The following is a 23352-nucleotide window of genomic DNA, read 5'->3' on the forward strand; positions in this document are numbered from 1 at the left end:
AGCAGACTATGGTCTGTAAATCAGGAGTTCAAGTCTCCAGTCCAACCTTTTTGCTTTTAAGGGGCAGGGGACTGCAAGAGCTGGGGCTTAGACCAGAAAATTTTTTTATTTTAGAGGTTTATTGTTAAGCTTAGGGTTACGGTTCGGGCAACCCCCCTACTTGTTAGGGTTCGGGTTCAGGTTAGAATTCGGGGACCCCCTCTTCTTAGAGTTCGGGTTTGGGTTAGGGTTCAGGTCAGGGTCAGGGTTCGGGTTACGGTTAGGGTTGGCATTAGCTTTAGGGTAACTGCTTAAAGTGAGCGCTAATAGGGTCCATAGTTCTTTATTAGCCTGCCGTGGAGGCGAGAGGCTTGAAGAGTGCCTGGGAGCAAGGCAAAACCCACTGAGCCTCCCTGGCATAGTGGTTAGGCTTACAACCAGTTAGTTCTATAGGTTAGGTGTTCAAGTCCTAGTTTTGCCTCTTTCCCTTTTAGGGGGTGGGGGACAGCAAGGGGCGGGGCTTAGGCCAGAAAAGTTTATGTTTATGTTAGAGTTTTATTGTTAGGGTTAGGTTTAGGGTTCCGGCATCCCCCCAACTTGTTAGGGTTCAGAGTTCGGGTTCGGGGAATCCCCTCTCTTCTTAGGGTTCGGATTCGGGTTTGGGTTCAGGGTTCGTGTTTGGGGTTTGGGGTTCAGGGTTTGGGGTTAGGGGTTCGCGGTTCTAGTTTGAAGTTTGGGGTTCCGATTAGGGGTTCAAGGTTCAGCTTAGGGGTTTGGGGTTTGGGGTTTGGGTTGGGGTTCGCAGTTTGGGTTTGGGGTTTGGGCTTCGGGTTAGAGGTTCGCGTTTCGGGTTTGGGGATCAGGTTATGGGTTCTCGGTTCAGGTTCGGGGTTTGCAGTTCGGGTTTGGGATTTGAGGTTCAGGTAAAGGGTTTGGGGTTCGCGGTTTGGGTTTGTGGTTTGAGGTTTGGGTTTGGGGTTTGGGGATCAGGTTAGGGGTTCTCGGATTGGGTTGGGGTTCACAGTTCGGGTTTGGGGTTTGAGGTTAGGGTGAGGGGTTTGGGGTTCGCGGTTTGGGTTGGAGGTTTGGGATTCGGGTTAGGGGTTTTGGGTTTGGGATTCGGGTTATGGGTTTGGGTTTTGGGGTTCGCGGTTTGGGTTTGGGTTTGGGGTTCGGGTTAGGGGTTCGGGGTTCGGGTTTGGGGTTTGGAGTTCGAGGTTTGGGGTTTGGGGTTCGCGTTTCAGGTTAGGGGTTGAGGGTTGGGGTTTGGGGTTCGCGGTTTGGGATAGGGGTTCGCGGATTTGGTTAGGGGTTAGGGATTTGGGGTTTGGAGTCTGGGATTTGGGTCAGGGGTTCGCGGTTTGGGGTTCTAGTTATGGGTTTGGGGTTTGGGTTCAGGGTTATGGGTTGGGGGTTTGGGGTTCGGTTTTTGGGTTTGCAGTTCGGGTTACGGATTAGGGGTTTGGGGTTTGGGTTTGGGGTTCGGGAATTGGGGTTCGAGGATTGGGGTTGGGGGTTCCGATTAGAGGTTCAGTAAGTGAGATTTGTGGTTCGGGGGTCAAGATTTGAGGTTTGGGGTTTGGGCTTCGGGGGTTTGGGTTCAGGGTTTGGGGTTGGGGTGTGAGGTGCAGTTTCGAGTTTCGCTGTTCGGGTTAGGAGTTAGGGGTTGGCGGTTCGGGGTTCGGCTTAGGGGTTTGGGGTGTGCGGTTTGGGGTTTGAGGTTTGGGGTTCCGGCCAGGGGTTTGGGGTTCGGGGTTCGGATCAGGGGTTTGGAGTTTGGGTTTGAGGGTTGGGTTTTGGGGTTTGGATTTCGGGATTTAGAATTCGGTTTAGGTGTTCACGGTTTGGGTTAGGGGTTTGGGGTTTGGGTTGGGTGTGTGGGGTATGGGTTAGGGGTTTGGGTTCAGGGTTTGGGGTTCAGTTTATGGGTTTGCATTTCTGGTAAGGCATTAGGGGTGTGCAGTTTGGGTTTGGGTTTGGGGTTCATGTTAGCGGTTTGGGGTTGGGGGTTCGGGTTCCAGATTTGGGGTTCGGGGTTTGAGTTATGGATTCGGGGTTTGGGCTACGTGGTTCGGGGTTTCCGGTATGGGGTTTGGGGGTCGGGGTTTGGGTTTGGGGCTCGGGTTAGGGGTTCGGGTTCGAGTTAGGGGTTCACAGATCGGGTTAGGGGTTTGGGGTTCGGCGATTGGGGTTCGGTTAAGGGGTTCGCTGTTCGGGTTAGGGGTTAGTGACAGGGGCTTCTGTTTTAGCGTAGGGGGTCGCAGTTCAGGTTATGGGTTAGGCGTTTGGTGTTTCATTTTCGGGTTATGGTAAAGGGTTCAGGTAGGAGTTTGTGTTAGGGGATTCTGGTTCAGGTTGGGAGTTTGGTGCATGGGGTTGGAGATTTGGATTCGGTAAATGGGTTGGGGTTCATGGTATGGTGTTGGAGTTAGGGGTTTGGGGTGTGGGGTTTGGGGTATCTTGTTCTGATTAGGGGCATGGGGTTTGGGGTATGGGGTTCGGCTTTGAGGTTAGAGGTTTGCGGTTTGGAGTTTGGGTTTGGAGATTGGAGTTTGGGCTTGGAATTAAGGGGTAGGGGTTTGGGTTTGAGGTTGGGTTAGGGTTACGGAATCACGGCTCAGGTTCATGGTTTGGGGATTCGAGCTTGGCATTCAGTTTACGGGATCGGGATATAGAGTTTTGAGGTCAGGGTCGAGTTCGGGGTTTGGAGTCGCGATTAGGGGCTACTGAGTGCGGCACAGGCAAGAGCTCCAGCAGTAAGAGCAGGCTGCGCGAGGCTGGGAGACGCCACTGGAGCCTTCCTAGCCTCAGCCCCGCTCCTGCCTTGCCTTTGCACCTAGGACCCAGGTGTCCTTGGAGAGGGCTCAGGGGCTGGTGGCTTGCACACTGCCAACGGCTCCAGCAGGGAGAGCTCTGTCAGAGGGAAGGGAAGGGCAAGTGTAGGGCTACTCCAGCGGTTGCTTGGCCACCCAGACCCAGCGCCGCACGGAGTGCACCAGGCTCCCAGGGCCCCTGGCTGGGGTCTGCAGCCCCACACACCCGGAGGCTGACTCCGTGGGCACCCAGCAGCTGCCTCACACACGTACGTTCCCTAGCGCTCTCCTCGGAGCAGAGACGTGTGCAGGTGGCTGGGGCCTGCCCCTACGTGTCTGGGCTCACGCCCAGAGCCCCAGCTCAGGGGAGCAGCCCCTGACCCAAGACCTGCAGGAGGCGCTCGGGGAAAGCAGAGGCAGCCCAGCCGCGTGCGGCTGCAAACCATGCTTGGGCAGATCCCAGTGCGCTTCTAGTATGGCAGAGCTCCAGCTCTACTCAGAGTCCCGATCTGGCAGAGTTCCTGGCGAGAGGCAGCTTTGCCCTGGACCAGCATTGCCCTGACTTGCCTCGCTGCTAGGATTCCTGCCCAGGAAGGAGCAGATTGCCAGAGGCTGGAGAGACCATTGGCGCCTTCCTGGCCTCGGCTCCGCTCCTGCCTTGCCTTTGCACCAAGGCCCCAGGCATCCTTGGGGAGGACTTAGGGGCCGGTGTCTTGCACCCTGCCAAGGGCTCCAGCAGGGAGAGCTCTGTCAGAGGGAAGGGAAGGGCAAGTGCAGGGCTGCTTCATCCGCTGCTTGGACGCCCAGACTGAGCGCCACACAGAGAGCACCAGGCTCCCAGGGACCCTGGCTGGGGTCTGCAACCCCGAACACCGGGAGGCTGATTTCATGGGCGCCCAGCACCTGCCTCACACACGGAGGTTCCCTGGCGCTCTCCTCCCCAGCAGAGACGTGTGCAGCTGGTTGGGGCTTGCCCCTGCGTGCCTGGGCTCCCGCCCACAGCCCCAGCTCAGGGCAAGAAGCCCCTGAGCCAAGACCTGCAGGAGGCGCAGGGCGCCCCCGCCTGGAAGCCGAGTGAACAGCAGGCGGGGAAGCGAGCCTCCTCGGGGGAAGCAGAGGCAGCTCAGCCGCGTGCAGCTAAAGCCTGCTTGGGCAGAGCTGAGTGCACCTCCCGTCCGGCAGAGCTCCAGCTCTGCTCAGAGGCCCGATCTGGCAGAGTTCCTGGCGCGAGGCTGCTCTGCCCTGGGCGAGCCTTGCCAGACTTTGCCTCGCTGCTAGGCTTCCTGCCCAGGAAGGAGCAGGCTGCGTGAGGCTGGGAGACACTACTGGCGCCTTCCTGGACTCAGCTCTGCTCAAGCACTGCCTTTGCATCTAGGCCCCAGACATCTTTGGGGATGGCTTAGGGGACGATGGGTTGCACACTGCCAAGGGCTCCAGCAGGGAGAGCTCTGTGAGAGGGAAGGGAAGGGCAACTGCAGGGCTCCTCCATCGGTTGCTTGGACGCCCAGACTGAGCGCCTCACAGAGAGCACCAGGCTCCCAGGGCCCCTGGCTGGGGTCTGCAGCCCCGCACACCCAGAGGCTGACTCCGTGGGCACCCAGCAACTGCCTCACACACGGAGGATCCCTAGCGCTCTCCTCCCCAGCAGAGAGGTGTGCAGCTGGTTGGGGCTTGCCCCTGCGTGTCTGGGCTCCCGCTCACAGCCGCAGCTCAGGGAAAGTAGCCCCTGAGCCAAGACCTGCAGCAGGCGCAGAGCGCCCCCGCCTGGAAGCCGAGTGAACAGCATGCGGGGAAGCGAGCCTCCTTGAGGGAATACGTGGCAGCCGAGCCGGGTGCAGTTGCAAACCCTGCTTGGGCGGATCCGAGTGCGCCTCCAGTATGGCAGAGCTCCATCTCTGCTCAGAGGCCCGATCTGGCAGAGTTGCTGGCGCGAGGCTGCTCTGCCCTGGGCGAGCCTTGCCAGACTTTGCCTCGCTGCTAGGCTTCCTGCCCAGGAAGGAGCAGGCTGCGTGAGGCTGGGAGACACTACTGGCGCCTTCCTGGACTCAGCTCTGCTCAAGCACTGCCTTTGCATCTAGGCCCCAGACATCTTTGGGGATGGCTTAGGGGACGATGGGTTGCATACTGCCAAGGGCTCCAGCAGGGAGAGCTCTGTGAGAGGGAAGGGAAGGGCAACTGCAGGGCACCTTCAGCGGTTCTTGGCCGCCCAGACTCAGAGCAGCATGGAGATAACAGGCTCCCAGGGCCCCTGTCTGGGGTCTGCAGCCCCGCACACCCGGAGGCTGACTCCGTGGGCACCCAGCAGTTGACTCACACACGGAGGTTCCCTGGCGCTCTCCTCCCCAGCAGAGAGGTGTGCAGCTGGTTGGGGCCTGCCCCTGCGTGTCTCGGCTCCCGCCCACAGCCCCAGCTCACGGCAAGCAGCCCCTGAGCCAAGAGCTGCAGGAGGCGAAAAGCGCCCTCGCCTGGAAGCCGAGTGAACAGCAGGCGGGGAAGCGAGCCTCCTCGGGGGAAGCAGAGGCAGCTCAGCCGCGTGCGGCTAAAGCCTGCTTAGGCAGAGCCGAGTGCGCCTCCAGTCCGGCAGAGCTCCAGCTCTGCTCAGAGGCCCGATCTGGCAGAGTTCCTGGCGTGAGACTGCTCTGACTTGGGCGAGCCTTGCCCAGACTTGCCTCACTACTAGTCTTCCTGCCCAGGAAGGAGCAGGCTGCGCGAGGCTGGGAGACGCCACTGGCGCCTTCCTGGCCTCAGCTCCCCTCCTGCCTTGCCTTTGCACCAAGGCTCCAGGCGTCCTTGGGGAGGGCTTGGGGCCAGTGGCTTGCACACTACCAAGAGCTCCAGCAGGGAGAGCTCCGTCAGAGTGAAGAGAAGGACAAGTGCAGGGCTCCTCCAGCGGTTGCTTGGCCGCCCAGACTCAGAGCCGCATGGAGAGCAGTAGGCTCCCAGGGCACCTTGCTGGGGTCTGCAGCCTTGCAAACCCGGAGGCTGACTCCGTGGGCGCCAAGCAGCTGCCTCACACACCTAGGTTCCCTAGCGCTCTCCTCGGAGCAGAGACGTGTGCAGGTGGCTGGGGCCTGCCCCTACGTGTCTGGGCTCACGCCCAGAGCCCCAGATCAGGGGAGCAGCCCCTGACCCAAGACCTGCAGGAGGCGCCTGGGGAAAGCAGAGGCAGCCCAGCCGCGTGCGGCTACAAACCATGCTTGGGCGGATCTGAGTGCGCTTCTAGTACGGCAGAGCTCCAGCTCTGCTCAGATTCCCGATCTGGCAGAGTTCCTGGCGCGAGGCAGCTTTGCCCTGGACCAGCATTGCCCTGACTTGCCTTGCTGCTAGGCTTCCTGCCCGAGAAGGAGCAGACTGCCAGAGGCTGGAGAGGCCACTGGCGCCTTCCTGGCCCCAGGTCCACTCCTGCCTTGCCTTTGCACCTAGGCCCCAGGCGTCCTTGGGGAGGGCTTAGGGGCCGGTGTCTTGCACCCTGCCAAGGGCACCAGCAGGGAGAGCTCTGTGCGAGGGAAGGGAAGGGCAAGTGCAGGGCTGCTTCATCGGTGGCTTGGACGCCCAGACTGAGCGCCACACAGAGAGCACCAGGCTCCCAGGGCCCCTGCCTGGGGTCTGCAACCCCGCACACCCGGCGGCTGATTTCATGGGCGCCCAGCAGCTGCCTCACACACGGAGGTTCCCTGACGCTCTCCTCCCCAGCAGAGAGGTGTGCAGCTGGTTGGGGCCTGCCCCTGCGTGTCTCGGCTCCCGCCCACTGCCCCAGCTCACGGCAAGTAGCCCCTGAGCCAAGAGCTGCAGGAGGCGCAAAGCACCCTCGCCTGGAAGCCGAGTGAACAGCATGCGGGGAAGTGAGCCTCCTTGGGGGAAGCAGAGGCATCTCAGCCGCGTGGGGCTAAAGCCTGCTTGGGCAGAGCCGAGTGCGCCTCCAGGACGGCAGAGCTCCAGCTCTGCTCAGAGGCCCGATCTGGCAGAGTTCCTAGCGTGAGGCTGCTCTGCCCTGGGAGAGCCTTGCCCAGACTTGCCTTGCTACTAGTCTTCCTGCCCAGGAAGGAGCAGGCTGCGCGAGGCTGGGAGAAGCCACGGCGCCTTCCTGACCTCACCTCCGCTCCTGCCTTGCCTTTGCACCAAGGCTCCAGGCGTCCTTGGGGAGGTCTTGGGGCCAGTGGCTTGCACACTGTCAAGAGCTCCAGCAGGGAGAACTCCGTCAGAGGAACGAGAAGGACACGTGCAGGGCTCCTCCAGCGGTTTCTTGGCCGCCCAGACTCAGAGCCGCACGGAGATCAGAGGCTCCTAGGCCCCTGGCTGGCGTCTGCAGCCCCGCACACCTGGAGGCTGACTCCGTGGGCGCCCAGCAGCTGCCTCACACAGGTAGGTTCCCTAGCGCTCTCCTCGGAGCAGAGACGTGTGCAGCTGGTTGGGGCCTGCCCCTGTGTGTCTGGGCTCCCGCCCACAGCCCCAGCTCAGGGGAAGCAGCCCCTGATCCTAGACCGGACGGAGGGGCAGGGAGCCGGCGCCTGGAAGCCGAGTGAACAGCATTCGGGAATCTAGCCTCCCAGGGGGAAGATGAAGCAGCCCAGCCGCCTTAGGCTGCAAGCCCTGCTTGGGCGGAGCCGAGTGCGCCTCCAGGATGGCAGAGCTCCAGCTCTGCTCAGAGGCCCGATCTGGCAGAGTTCCTGGCGCGAGCCTGCTCTGCCCTGGGCGAACCTTGGCCAGACTTGCCTCGCTGCTAGGCTTCCTACCCAGGAAGGAGCAGCCTTTGCGAAGTTGGCAGACGCCACTGGCGCCTTCCTGGCCTCAGCTCCACTCCTGCATTGCCTTTGCACCTAGGCCCCAGTCGTCCTTTTGGAGGGCTTATAGGCCGGTGGGTTCCACACTGCCAAGGGCTCCCATAGTGAGAGGTCTGTTCAAGGGAAGGGATGGGTATATTTGGAGTACAATCCTGTATCAGATGTGAGGCCCACACCTTCACCCTGAACGCTCACCCCGAACCCTAACCCTCACCCTCACCCTGAACCCTCACCCTCACCCTCTCCCTGAACCCTTTCCATCATCCTGAATCCTAACCCTCACCCTGAACCCTCACCCTGAATCCTTACCCTCACCCTCATCCTGAACCCTCACACCTCACCCCTCACCCTAACAAGTTTGGAGGGCTGTTCCACGAACTCTAACCTTTACCCTACCCTAACCTGACCCCCTATCCACATCATAACCCTAACCCACATCATAGTCATGCCCTCAGCCCTATACTTACCCTTGAAGTACCTACCCGCATCTTCATTTTTGACACTTCCCATGCATAACAAAAGACGAGGTTGTAAGGTTTCAAACATGGATCCAAGACCCATTATCCACATAAAAGGGATATAAATACTGTGATCACATCATTTAAATCTCTTGCATCACCAAAATACCTCTCCACCACTTATCCAGTCGCCATTGATGGATCACATCTATCTCACACATTTTATAACTTAGCAATCAAATACGCACCAGGACTCTGGGTAATTATATAGAAAAGATTTATTTATACCATAAATATTTCAACAAATTCCACTTTCTACGATGAGTTCAATCTTCACAAAAGTAGGATGAACAGCACCTGTTTCCACTAGGATCCATAGCATTGCACAAAGTGACAGTGAGCGTGAAAATCTTAATGATGACCACCAGAAAGAAGGTCAGCACGGTTGATATCACAGATTTTTCAGTGTTCCAATACAAGTTCTACCCAAATCCATAAAGAAAGACATATGCATAGGAAACTACAAATTGAAAGCAAGTCTATTGAGATAAATATTGGACATCAATTGTATGAATCTTTAAGGCATAACTGCAGACATTCTTCAGACATTCTTGAAATTCATAGAATGACAACAAAGTATGGCTACGTACAATCCATTCGGTTTTATAAACCACTCATGAATAACCTCACAAGCCATTTGAAACCAGATGACAATTTCAAATAGCTTTGATCTATAAACAAGGCTGTAAGACAGAAAGTTAAAATCGAAATACATGAAGTAAATCCTCAGTAGATATGAAAACATCCCATGGTAGTGAAGTCAATTAGCATTAGTTATTAGGGCTTTCATGCACAGACTCATCTCTGATCGATGTGATCCCAATTCATATTTGGCAAAAAATACGAAAGCTGATCTTAACAGTCATATTATTTTTCTTTGTACCCCTAAAAAGAAAAATGAACATGAAAAACTAAATTAAGCTTGGAGGCTCACATTTCCCAATCGGTATACAAAGCAACAGCATGTCAAACTTTCTAATTCACATATGCATTTAAATGAAATTGGATGAAATACCCCTAAATAAACACATACTTCTATGCCCAATGTTTCACAAGGCAGAAAACGCTCAATGAATGAAACTGAGAGGGTAACAGCCAGGAAGGCCAGGGGTCTCCAAAGGGAGGAAATGGGGTGCAAGTGTCAGACAGTTGTTATCTGTCACTTCCGAGGCAGGAGGAAACAAGCTGTTATCTTTTCTCCCCTTCTTGATACAAATTTAAAAAGAGGTTTTCTCTTACAATTCTGTGTTGCTATAATGACACCTGGTTCCGCCTGAACTTCACTTTTCTCATACTTTGAGCTGACCAAGGCATTTTTCTTATGGAAAGGTTTGCCTTAAGCTATGTGAATGTACTATGTATTTACCCTAGACTCTATCTTCAAGTAGGTTCTGCCTAAAGGCTCAGAACTGACTTGACAAACCAATATGCGTTACTCATACATGCTTCTCCTGATCTATGTGAATGAAGCTATCCATTTGCTCATATCAATCGTTTTATGGCCCAGGATGACTCACCTGGTGCCACGGTCATCTCCATATATCTTGTGGGTGAGGGGTCTGCTGCCATTCCTTTCTCTAATGAGTAGACTGCTAGTAGCTAGATAACATCCAGCCAAAGATGAGTAGGGGGCACTCTTTCTGCCCCCTTCTGATGTCTATGTCAGAAGCTTTCTCTCTTTTATACTTTAATAAAACGTTGGGACACAAAAGCTCTGACTGATCAAGCCTCATCACTGGCCCCGGGTTGAATTCTTCCTCTAAGGAGCCCAAGAATTCAAGCATCTTTCATGGTTAGACAACAACCTTTCCAAACAATGGTCTTTTCAAAAAAAAATGATGATAAGTGATGAGTATGCATATGTCTACGAATGAAATGGGACCTATATGTCAAACCACATAAAAATATATCTTCCCTCAACATACATATAACACAACCAGGCCTTCACATGCATCGATTCTCCAACTATCAAGTCATACAAATATGGATGTAAAATATCACAATACATTCCAAAGTTTAAAAGTGATGGATATTGACTTTCGCCCGCTGGTGCTTCTTTTTATGTCATCTCCATTATATTAGCTATGACAACGAATCATGTGCTGTGCGAAGTCACTTACATTGTGTCCAACTCCTTGGGATCATATGGACTAGGCCCCACCAGGCTCCTCTCTCCATGAGATTCTCTAGGCAAAGATACTGGAGGGGGTTGCCATGCTCTCCCTCAGGAGATCTTCCTGCCCCAGGGATGGAATCCATACCTCCCATGTCTCCTGCATGGGTATGTTCTGCATGTTCTTTACCACTAGAACCACCTGGGAAGCCCCAAGACACATGAACATCAGTGGATTTGGGGATCCACGGGGCATATACAGAACCATTCCTCCAACAAAACTGAAGAATGACTTTAAAATCTCAAACAAAACATGAGTATATGTGTTCACAAACTTCATGGAGCAAGGGTTTCTTCGATCTGAAAACTGGCGTCGATGAAGGACTGTGTGAAGAATACTTCAAAGTCTATTTGGCAAACACAGCCTACGTTGGCTATATTTAGTCCTCAGTTGAATGGAATGTCATGAGTACTGGTCATTTCAAATAAGTAGCCTGTGAAGCTGTTTACACTTATTGGGACGCGTGGTATACCACATTCACACATGTCAGTAGCATTGGTGCAAAAACGATACATTTCTCAGGGGAAGCTTCTACATGGACTCTTGGGATCAGAGCTCTAACTCATACACACATACTTTTCCTTTTAAAATGATCCTGCATGATAAGCAAACAAAACACTGGATGAACACCTAGACGGTGAGCTCTGTACTAAATGATTTTAAAGCCAGTAGATGGAATGAGCTGATGAGGAAGACTACAAACGAGTCATCTTCTTCAACTTGGTCAAACTGCTCATAGTCATACAAGTGAATGAAAAGTTGAGCCTGTTGTCATTAAATCTGTTTAAAAGAAAGAGAATAAAAAAACAAATTAGTAAATCTTATTTTTTTAATAAACATTGTATTATTTCTGCACAGCTTTGTTACTGGCATGAATAGAATATCTACAATAATAACTTGTCACAGTGAAATGGATTCACATTCGATATCGATTCACATCTATAATTGATGCCATTGCTGTTTGATACTATAGCTTGAATGAATGCAACTTATGTGACTTCACAAACTACAAACACGACTAACATAATAGGTATTAAAAAACCTTGAGTGACATGCGCGTGAAGACTTAGTAGAGTTGCTCTCAAGAATAATGATACTATTATTCACTCTAGCCATAGTACTGGAATCTGTACATTAACACCCCTGCAAAAGAAACAGAAAGGATAGAATAATAATAAAGGAACTTCATAACTATATTCCTACTGTAAACATTCAACACTATGTTTTCTTTTAAACTGACTTTCGTATTTGGTCTACTGTAACCTCTTCTGTGTTCATTTTATGCTAAACTTATTGCTAACAGTAAAATTACCATACGAGCTCTAATTAATTTTTTTTTACTTGCAAAGCTAGTGATAGAACCAAAGGCCAATATCTACATCAAACAGGAGGAACGGAATGGAAACTGTAAACAATTTTATGGAATAGCATTTCTGTGCTCCTATTCAGTCAAACGGACATTCAAAAGGATGTGATTTTTCTGAAAGTTTATTTCGGAAACTTGGAAGTGGATGACTGCAAACAATAAAACGAATAATATATTGATACATAATATTAATAATATACAATGGGTCATTCTTTTTTCTATTCTGCCAGAGCTAACTGACTGGAAGTCAGTTGTCGTAACTACTACTAACATAAGACCCTCACCGATGAGTGAAGATATATAGGAAAATCCATAATAGATCTAAAAACCATCAAAGATAAAATGGTAATTAAAAAATACAGTGACAGTTTAGTTGGTATAAGAAACAGGATGATTATGAAAGCAAAGCCAACAATCACGGATAGGCCATGGAAGCCCGTGGCTGTCACCAGTGTTGACTTGTATCCTTCATCTGAGGTTGTTAAAAGTGCATGGTAAAATCCAGAGGTTTGCAGCAGTGGTAACCTCCTGAACAGACTGAAATAAAAAGGGTTTCCAGAATATCCTGACGATTTCCATCTACTAGGCTGTGGTGAGCTCAAGCAATACATACTCCAGAGGACAGAAGACAGACGTCTACTGCACTTAGGGAGAAAGGGAATGTTGCTGCTCAGCCTAGTACAAGTGTAGAAGCAACACCTCGGTGATTCGACCTTTAAAGACTCAATACATATGAGAACGACTGGTATGAATAATCCTTCAGAAGTGCCTTCTCAGACCTCCTCCCATCATAAGCACAAGCATAATGAAAACACTGAGTTTTCATGGTCTCACGCAAAATTAGACTCACTTATGACTTTGCTTTGAGAAGAGTTGAACTACTCATTGTTTAAGAGAAATGACCCTTTCTTCTCTGAAGATTTGTGAATCATTCATAGGGTGTGGTGAATAAACTACTTAAGGATCTAATACATAAAATGCAATAGGCTAAGCACAGAGATATTTTTCTCCCTTTCTCAAAGGATGGAACATTTTGTATTTGCACTGACTTTATGTCTTGACTTCATGTACAATTATATATTGATTTTTTTAGTTGACATACAATAGGACTAAAAATATTGATATAATACTAATAACTCATGTTGGTATGTGTGGTTGTCACATAAGATTCACAGGAGATTTAAATTCACAGTTGTCAACGTAAAGGATGAATGCTATTTAGCTTCTTCGTGAATCTAGACCATGAATGAAGAGTTTTCCTCAACATATTTCACTGAGGGAAATACAAGGATGATAGGCATAATACTATGCTTCGACTCACGGATATCTAAGCATTGTTCACAATACAGATCTGATTTTCGAAATCAGGGTTCTTTCAGTGTCCTTGAACAGCATTTGCTTTTCTGTATACAGAAGAAAAAACTCATGAGTATCAAACTGGTTCACATAAAACATGCGTATGAATTGTTATCTTCCTGAACCAGGGATCAAACCCACATCACTTCCACCTCCTGCACTGGTAGGCAGATTATTTACTGACTGTGCCACCTGGGAATCGACATACATTTCAAGGACCACTGCCATCAGCTTCTACTGTTCATGACCAAAGTAGGAGAAACAACATTGGAAGAAGTACTCATAAGGGTACTCATAGGAACTACTCATAAGTCAAGGAACTGTGATACTGGGTACTCTCATTATTACTGGGACAAGTCAGTTCCTCTGATGATGACGGGTATAACTGAAAAATTATTACAAATGCATGGGATGCGATGTCTACATGATAAATGTGTTCCTCTTATACTATTGCTTCAGGGATGCCTACTTCCGCATGAAGGACTGCACTTCAAGGGATGCCCACTATTCCAGCTCAAGCAACAGATAGTGAAGTGCAGATCATTGTCCTTTGTTGAAAATAATCAGCAGTTTGTCAACATAGGGAACATGCCGGAGGAACCCTTGGGATGGAACTCTAAAAACAGGTTGGGCCCTCTTTTTGCCAAGCCCTGAGATAAAATACAAATCAGAAAAAGAAAAATAGCATCGGTTTTGTCAGGACTTCCTCATCTTTTCTTTCTCGGTAGCAGGAAGCAGACATTGAGGCCAGAGGACTGCAGGATTTCATTGTGAACTAACGTTGGGTGGGGTGGAGGCTCATCACTCTAGTAAGAATGTGGCTCAATAAAACGGAATTTCATTCACTTCATGGACATAGAGTTCTATAATCCTTCATTAAGGAATTCAATAAGTTATATTTCCTTACACCTTCACAATCTCTTGGTTTACAAGAATGTCAATTGCTAGTCCAGCACTTATACAATGAGTGTTGCAGGTAGTATGAATGTATAAATGATGATGAGCAATGACAGGAAGTTTATTTATTCTCTGTTTGAATTCTTGATTTTTTATATAATTTTTTATAATATCCTTACAGATGTGAATATTTTAGTGACATGTATAAATACACGTTGAGTAGTGCTATAATAACTCATAGTGTTGGCACAATAAATATCATGGTTATTATGTGCTTTTCATATATTCCTTTTGAGATTCTCTTCCATTATACATTATCATAAGATATTTAATAGTTTCCTAAACTGTACAGTAGGTCCTTGTGGCTTCTTTTATATATAGTAATGTATTTGTTAATAATTCAAACAAAAACTGGTACACAAATATTCATAGTGACATTCACGATAGCTCAAAGGTAGAACTCATTCAAGTGTCCGTTGGTGGGAGACTGAATATGCAACACAAGGTATATTCAGAAGCTTGAACGGTATTCCACCATACAAAAAAGTACATTAAATGGTGCTGTCACTCTGCAAGACATTACAGAAATGACTCCAAAACGAACACGTGGAATAAATACATAGTTTGATTCCAATTCATGCTATGTACCCAAAAGGATTGGGAAAGGGGGCTGAAAAAATGGATACTTCTTCCGTCATACTCACAACAGCATGATTCAACACTGGCAAACAAACAGAAGTGATCTAAGTGTCCATGGCAGCCAATTCCATGAATAAACTGTGGTATACACACAATGGAATCTGATTCGGCCCTTCAAAGTCAGTAATTCTGACAATGCGACAATGTGGACAAACCTTATGGTCATTAGATTAAGTGAAATAAACCAGACCAAGAAAAGACAAACGTGCTGTGATTCCACTCATATGAGATATCCAAACAAGTCAAATCTGTCAGAAATAGCAGAGAGTGATTCCGACCGATCGAAAAGAGTTCATGTTTCATGGACCTCAGTTTCCCTTGGAAAAACTGACTTCCCGTGATATCTCCAAAACCAATTAGACAAATAATTGGAAGCTATATCCAGTCAAATGAATGTAGACATAATGTTACAGTGTACACCAAACTCACTCAAACTTCTCAACAGACAAAAGGCAAAACTGTATCTATGGTACCTCAGCTTAACTTAAAACTGTATCTACGGTACCTCACTTCTGCTTATAAAATTTAACAACAACAACAACACACTAAAGTCTATCCAAAAACGGACATAAAACATATATAACATCAACTTTAAAAATTAGAAATTTAAACTGTGAAAAACCTTATTCACAAAACTTAAACACAAGCCAAAGGAAAATATATTTATAAAATATATATCTGATAAAGGATTGTACTCCAAATATACCAAAAAATCTAGAACAATCTCATAAAAAATGTATACACCTAAACATCTGGCCTACAAAAATATAAAGATAGTAAATAAGCCTATCAAAAAGACTCAAAATCACATATCATTAGGAAATTACAAACTAAAATAACAGTGAGGTAGCACTGCACACCTATTAGATCCAGTAAACTCAAAAAAAGGGGGTAGGGCACAGCTTCTCGAGTGGCTCAGTGGTAAAGAATCTGCCTGACAATGCAAGACACTCTAGTTCGATCTGTTACCCCAGAAGATCCCACAAGCCACAGAGAAACATAGCTGGATGTTTCCACAGCTAAACAAGGCTCTCCTGTGACCTGAATACTACATGTCTAGCACTTACTAAACAGCTTTGAAAACATGTCCAGACAAAAAAGTATCGCATGATTATATACAACAGCTCTACTTGTAATAACTAAAAACTTTCAAATATCAGGATGTCTTCAGTAGATGACAGTGTAAACAAATGGGGATACATCCAAAGTGAAGGGGAGCAAATGCTACCACAAAATATACCACCTCAGCATGAGGATTAGTTGGACCCAATTAACTTTTATTTTTTTACAGGACACATGATCATCTCTGAAACCCAAGTTCAAGACAGCTCTTCTGTGAGTCACATTTACCAGAGAAATCTCATTTCAAAGGAATCCTCTCTATATGCCAGATAGAAGGATGAGACACAGTCTTTTGAAACTCTTTTTTCTTTTCTATCGATAGGGAAAGCTAAGCCATAAATCTGCACAACAACCATACCCTTCCTTTCCTTTGGTTGTATTTTCTTAATGTTTCTTTTTTAATTTGGCTGCGCCAGGTCAACCTTCATTGAGGCAAGCCAGATATTTAGCTACAACATGCAAATTCTCCGTTGTGGCATGGGAGATCTAGTTCTTGGATCAGGGAATGAACCTGGGCCTCCTTCTTTGGGAGTGTCCAGTCTCAGCCACTGGACCACCAGGAAGTGCCTGTTTTGTTTTCAGATGAAGATGGAATCTGAGGTGATATCTTGGGCCATTTCAGTCACTGACTCAGTTTCCTGAGTTTCTCCAAAGCACGCACAAGGTGCACATTATTAAACTGGTTTGCAAAACAAGAAAAGGTTGTCTGCTACAACACTGTATGCTTACAAATATCTAAACGGTAAATGGCATATTACTTATTTTTAATTACTATGGGGGGAGAAAGAATGCAGGATTCATACATGTTACAACATGAATAAATATTAAAACCATCTTCAGTGAAAAAAAAATCCACATAGGAAAGGCCACCCAGAACCCTTATTCACCATGTCTGCTTTCAATCCATCAAGTTTGTCCAAATAACTGAAAATCTCAGTAACACTCTAAATAAAGAAAAAAGGATGAAGACGGAAACAAAAGATATATTCATACATTTGAACAATTGCTAAAAGTGGAAGTGGGGTGGTGGATTACATTATAATGTAGATACCATATGATTTCCTGATTTTGGAGATTATGTGCTGGTTCTGAAGAAGGCACCCATTTTGGATAAAACACATAGAGTATTTTAGATGATGTGGCAAATGCTAGCACTTGTTCCCATTGCTAGGCATTTTCTGTACATTTTAAATGACTGGAAAGTATACTAGGTTTCAAAACAACCATGTCAATACCACAAAAGAAATTTAGAGCAGACAGGCAGGAAACTTTCTGATACAGGCCAAGACTTACCCAGATGAAGTTCAAGGGAAGCTGCGATGCTCACTGCCCGTGAAGGAGTCCACGTGGAATGAAGAAGTACTGTGGGAAGTCTATTAGTAACCACCATGTCTTGGGTCCTCTGGATGACCTACTGCAGGAGAAACAGATCTTACAGATAAAATGATCCACATCACTTCACAAAAAGTTGTTAGGCTACATTCAGTAAAGCGGAATCATTTCGGATCAATTTACAATCATATAAAATACTACCATTTACAGTCCAGAAATCACTTGCATTTCTACACACTAATAACAATCAGAAAAAAATATTAAGAAAATCCCACTTAAATAAAACATCTAGCAACAAACTTAATCAAGAACATAAAAGACCAGTAGTCAGAAAACTAGAAAGCACTGATAAAGAAACCAAAGAAAACACAAATACACAGAAAACTGTTCCACGCTCATGCACTGGAACAATGAGGAATTAAGAGGTCCATTCCAACCAAAGTCATCAACAAATACACGGACTGCAATCACAAAATAATATTCAATGGCATTTTTCACAGAAATAGAAGTATTCCTCATATTAGACTGCTACTGTTGAACGGGACCTTAAGCGGCCAAAAAGACTCTGAGAAAGAGGAACACAGCTGGAGGCATCTTCCTATCCCTCTTCAAACTACATCACGGAGCTGTAGTGACCACCACAGTGAGGAACTGGCAGGAACACAGACACATGGACTCCAGGAGAGAATAGAGAGCCCAGAAACGAACCCACCTGTACATGGTCAGTTCCTGAAAATCAAACCAGGAACGAGCGAAGAGGAAAGGACAGTCTTCTCAAGAAACAGTGACAGGAAAATGGCCACCTACACGGAAGAACATCAGTGTTCATCCTCTACATCATCTAAGGCAAATCTAACTGAAAACCCACCGCTTTGCACACGGAGCTCTTTCCCCCTGAGTCCTCTGAGATGGACCTCCAGTCAGCCCTCAGCTGGACACAGGAAACGTCTACTCCATCCTCATTTTTCGCTCTTGCAGCGCCTCCCTGCTGGTGGGCACTGAGGCAACCCTGCTCCTCTCAGCCTGGATGCAGCCCTGTTATCCAGAAGCCTGAGCCCTGATGGTCCTGAGGAGACAAAGCTCCCGCCAGCTGCTCACGGAGCAGAGTCTAAAGGCAAAGCGTCCTGCGCCCGCGGGTCAGAGGGGCCTTTGGCGCCCCCTGCGGGCCACAAGAGAAGAGCGGGCAGCCCGGCGCTCACAGACCTCAGAGGGCTCACCCAGAAGCAGCTCTGCTGTGAGCACTCAGACTGGAAGCCCAAACTGAAATGGAGCAGAATAGCTCCATGACCCTCTGCAAAACATGGCTAAGGAACAATCAGAGCCTGCATGGAATGCAGCCATAAAAAGGAACACATTTGAGTTTGTTCTAATAAAGGGGAGGGAAGTCAGTCAAAGAGAGAAAAACATGGAATCTAGAAGGATGGTACTGACGAGTCTGTTCACAGAGCAGCAATGGAGGTGCAGACATAGAGAACAGACTTACAGACAAGGGTGGAGAACAAGAGGGAGAGGGTGAGATGAATGGAGAGAGCAGCATGGGTGCAGGTACACCTACATTTGTAAATAGACAACCAATGGGAATTTGCTGTATGATTCAGGGAACTCAAACTGGGGCTCAGTAGTAACCTGGAGTGGTGGGAATGGGTGTGAAATGGGAGGGAGATTCAAGAGTAAGAGGACATAGGTACACCTATGGTTAATTCATGTGGATGTATGACAAATCAAACCAATATTGTAAAGCAATGATCAATCAACTAAAAAGAAATAACTTTAAAAAAATATGAACATAAACACAAACTTTGCAACAAGGTAACTCCATTTTAAAAACTATAGAATTTTAGAAAACTGCAAAAGTTCTACATGACCTTCGGTCTGGTGATCAGGTCTAACATACACAAAACAAGCCAACTTACCAAATTATGAATACAAATTAGTTAAAACATTGCCTTTTATCATTTCATACATTTACCCTGTGGAGGACCTTACTCGAGAGAACCAAAAACAAACTGTTAAATGAACCACGGACCACCCACCCTGGCCAGGCAACAGAGAAAAGAAAACACTTGCAGGAATCATCTTACAACAGGAGGTCCTGGGAAGGAACAAGGAACGAACAAGCTACCACCAACCAGAATTCTGGAGAGGTCAGGAGATGGGAGGCTCCAGTTCAGAGGTCCTACCAACCTCCCAGGATCCACTTCGCTGGAATCCATCTCAGCTGAGTGATGCGTGTGCCCCCAAGAAGGATCCCAATTCAGAATGCCTGGCAAGAGACAAACCAGAAATGAGCCCGATGACCATAAAACCTGAGACTGTGAGCCACATGACAGAGTGGTTCTCTCCGTTTCCCTCACCCTCCTGCCCTCCACCCTGGCAGCCCTTCCCAATAAAGCCTCTCGCTTGGACAGCACTCCTCTCCTCAGACAACTCATTGCCCAGTGTCAGACAAGAACTCACTCTCAAGCCCTGAAAGGGATCCCCCTTCCTTCATCAAAAGCAATATCCAGGAGAAAATATCTTCAAAACGCTATCTTGCAGAGAAGGAAATCAGAGAAGGCAATGGCAGCCTACTCCAGTACCATTGCCTGGAGAATCCCACGGACAGAGGAGCCTGGTAGGCTGCAACCCCGGGGTCACTAAGAGACGGACACGACTTCACTGAGTGGCTTCACTTTCACTTTTCACTTTCATGCACTGGAGAAGGACATGGCAACCCACTCCAGTGTTCTTGCCTGGAGAATCCCAGGGACAGAGGAGCCTGGTAGGCTGCTGTCTATGGGGTCGCGCAGAGTCAGGCACGACTGAAGCGACGCAGCAGCAGCAGCAGCAGCAGCAGCAGCAGCAGAGAAGGAAATGGCACCACCTGCAGTACTCTGGTCTCAGAAATCCCAGGGACAGAGGAGCTTGGTGGGCTACAGTCCAAAAGCAGGGCATTTCTGATGGGAGGAAACAGTCCCAGGGAAGCTGAGCTGCTCACCAAAGGCCCCAGAGCTTTGGATAGCACACCAGAGCTGGGGCTGAGGATTCCCAGCTGCCATGCCTCTTGATCCTGGCCTCTTTCACTAGATACATGTGTGGAAAACTAGAATCTAAAATATGCCCTGGTGGTTCCATAGTAAAGAATCCACCCCCCGGTGCTGGAGATGCATGTGCGATCCCTAGGATGGGAAGATCCCACATCCTATGGAGCCCGTGTGCCACAACAGCCGAGCGAGCCTGTGCTCTAGATCCTGGAAGCCACGATGCCGAGTTCACATGCTGCAGCCACTGAAGCCCGTGAGCCTGTGCCCCTCAACAAGAGGAGACACTGCAGTGAGAAGCCTGCAAACCACTAGTTATGGGCCATGCTCACCAAAGCTAGAGAAAAGCCCACACACAAAGATGCAACACAGCCAACAATCAATAAAACTGTTTTCCTAAAACAATGCATATCTGACAAAGAAACTGTATTCGAATTGTCCAAGAACACTAGAGCAAACAAGCCCATTCATAATTGGTAGCGACTGAAATAGACACCTGGCCACTGAGGGTATACTGATAGTAAACTATCATACAAAAACATACTCAAGATACTGGTGCAATGCATGCAGAGCCCCCTTTGAAAGACAATCTGACAGTTTTTTTTTCAGTAACCACGTGGGACAAGCACTGAATTCTGTGTATGACAAGCGGTGGAAGCCAGGTATCTTACCATTGGAATGCAAAGTTACAGATAAACAAAAGGAAACGTTACAATGTCCATGTCGTGGTGGATCAGGTTGGAGACATCACAAATTACCTTTAACTGAATATGTTCAAAGGTGAGCTGGAATACATGTATATATATATATCCATGTATTGTCAGCTGAGCATATTGAGCTCCTACATGTATGTTTTAAATATCATTCTCTAATAAAAGGGAACAGGAAACATCTCCAATGGCCCGGTGGTAAAGAATCTGCCTACCGATGCAGGGAACATGGGTTCAATTCCTGTGTAGGAGATTCCACACGCCCAGGGGCAACGAAGCCCTTGAACAGCTCTTGAAGTTTGCATGCTCCAGAGCCCAAGCTCTGGCAGAGAAAGCACTGCAATGAGAAGCCATGGCACAGCAACTAGAGGGTAGCCTCTGCTCACTACAACTAGACAAACGAGCAATAAAGACCCAGCACAGTCAAAAATAATGTAATGATTAAAAAAAGGACAGTTCTTTGAAGAAATGACTGAGACTAGGGGTGAGACTGTAAATATATGAGCCAGGGTCATCTTAAATTATGAGAAATTAAAGAAACTAAAGACAACTATCAAGCTGTCCAAACTGATACAAATGGATGATGACACAGTGTTATCTGTATACACCAGCAAATAACAATCTGAAAAGGAATTTAAACAAACGATTCCCTTTCAGTCATGTCAACATTAATAAAAGACTTTGCTATGGACAGAATGAGGATAACAAGACTGGCACACTGGAAATGATACATGATTGCTGAAAAATACCTTAAAGACATGGACAGATACTCCATAGCGATGAAAAGGCTTCAGTTGGCAATACCATGGAATGCATCTTCAATCTGAAATGAAGATTCAATATGAATTACAAAAGGCTGAAAGGTGGTTGCTAAACCACAAAAGATGCCAGCATTCTTGGACTCCAGAGGAGAATTCAATCCAGGGCAAGTGACGAAGCTTGATGGCTCAGAGGTTTTCTGTTAAAAAGTTTTATTAAAATATAAAAGAGATCGAGAGAGCTGCTGACGTAGACAGTAAAAGGGGGAAGAAAGAGTACCCCCTGCTAGGCTTTAGCCAGATGTTATAGAGCCACTAGCAGTCTGCTAATGAAAGAAAGACAATGTGTCAGAGAATGGCACCAGGCCCCTCACCCACAGCATGCATTGAGATAACATTGGCAGCAGATGAGTCATCCCAGGCCATAAAATGATGGACATGAATCTTGAAGAAAGGCAGATTTCCAAGCAAATATATAGTTTCATTCACATAGATTAAGAGAACAAGGTATGAGTAAAACATACTGGTTTGTCAAGTTTTTTCTGAGCCTTTAGGGGAAACTGACCTGAAGACAGAGCCTTGGGTAAATACATAGTACATTAGCATACCTTAAGACAAACATTTCCATAAGAAAAATGCATTGCTTAGTTCAAGGTTTGAGGAAAGTTAAATTCAGGTGGAGCCAGGAGTGGTCATGGCAACACAGAATTTTCTGAGAAACCTCCTTTTAAATTTGTATCAAGATGGAGGAAAAAAAATGCAGCACTCTTTTGTCTCCTCTGGCCTCTTAAGAGAGAGGAAAAAACGTCTGACACTTGCAGTCTATTTTCTCTGTCTGGAGACCCCTGGCCTTCCTGCCTGTTATCCTCTCCAGGCCTGTAGGAAGCAATACACTAGGCTGCTTGGGAAAACCGCGCGGGTCTGAGCTTTATGCAAAGGGGTAAAGCGGTAAAACCCTTGGCCCCAAAGGCGAGGCTTTTCTGCGACCGCCATTTTAGTCGGCTCCGAGACTGCAAACAAAGAGGGCAGAATACATGGTTCCCTGCTCCGCCCAGTCTGAGTTCCCTTACCTGTGGCCCACAGCCCTGCGCTCTGCTCGCTGGATGCCAATCGACGGGGACCCAGGAGCCCACGAAACGAGCATTCCCAGCTGCAATGGCGAGCCCTGAGAGCCCTGGCCCCCGACGCGCCGCCATGTTCATCCCGCCCCAGACCCGCTCACGTGAGCCGCGCTCCTGACCAGCCGCCCAGGCTCGCCCCGCCCCCGACGCGCTCACGGTGCGCCCCACCCCCACGCCCCCTTCCAGGACAGGCCCGCGGGACCGCGACTGCCTCCAGGTGAAACACAAGGACAAGCAAATCCACCCCACCGAGACAATCCAAGCTTTTTCTCAGCTGATCTGTCTATGATTTAGGGATAAAACTATGACTATAGAAAGCAAAGATGACCTAGGACAGCCATGATATTCTATAGAGCCAGACCCTGGCGGGCAGAGGCTTGAAGAGGGTCCGGGAGCTCTGTCAGAGCAGCAAGCCTCTGTAGCATAGCGGTTAGGTGTGCTGGTGAGCAGGCAGGTGATGGTCTGTAAGTCAGGAGTTCAAATCCGCAGCTTAACTCTTTTGCTCTTAGGGGGCGGGGGACAGCAACAGGCGGGACTTAGACCAGAAATGTTTATTTTTATTTTAGAGGTTTATTGTTAAGCTTAGGGTTAGGGTTCGGGCAACCCCACAACTTGTTCAGGTTCAGGTTCAGGGTTAGGGTTAGAATTTGGGGAACCCCCTCTTCTAAGAGTTCGGGTTTGGGTTAGGGTTCATGTCAGGGTCAGG

At 48.0% G+C, this 23352-nt stretch overlaps 1 long non-coding RNA gene across 1 annotated transcript; it reads right to left on the reverse strand.

Annotated features, from left to right (window-relative positions):
* Positions 1–8875: 8875 nt before the first annotated feature.
* On the reverse strand, positions 8876–22762 carry LOC138428542 (uncharacterized). Its single transcript, XR_011252489.1, has 6 exons — positions 22596–22762; positions 21517–21590; positions 19167–19300; positions 16999–17119; positions 10212–11045; positions 8876–8976 (listed from the first exon to the last, which is right to left on the reverse strand). It is a non-coding gene; the product is annotated as an uncharacterized lncRNA (long non-coding RNA).
* Between the last annotated feature and the right edge of the window lie 590 nt (positions 22763–23352).

This window comes from Ovis canadensis, chromosome 23 (genome assembly GCF_042477335.2).
Source record: "Ovis canadensis isolate MfBH-ARS-UI-01 breed Bighorn chromosome 23, ARS-UI_OviCan_v2, whole genome shotgun sequence".
In the NCBI taxonomy this organism is placed as follows: domain Eukaryota; kingdom Metazoa; phylum Chordata; class Mammalia; order Artiodactyla; family Bovidae; genus Ovis; species Ovis canadensis.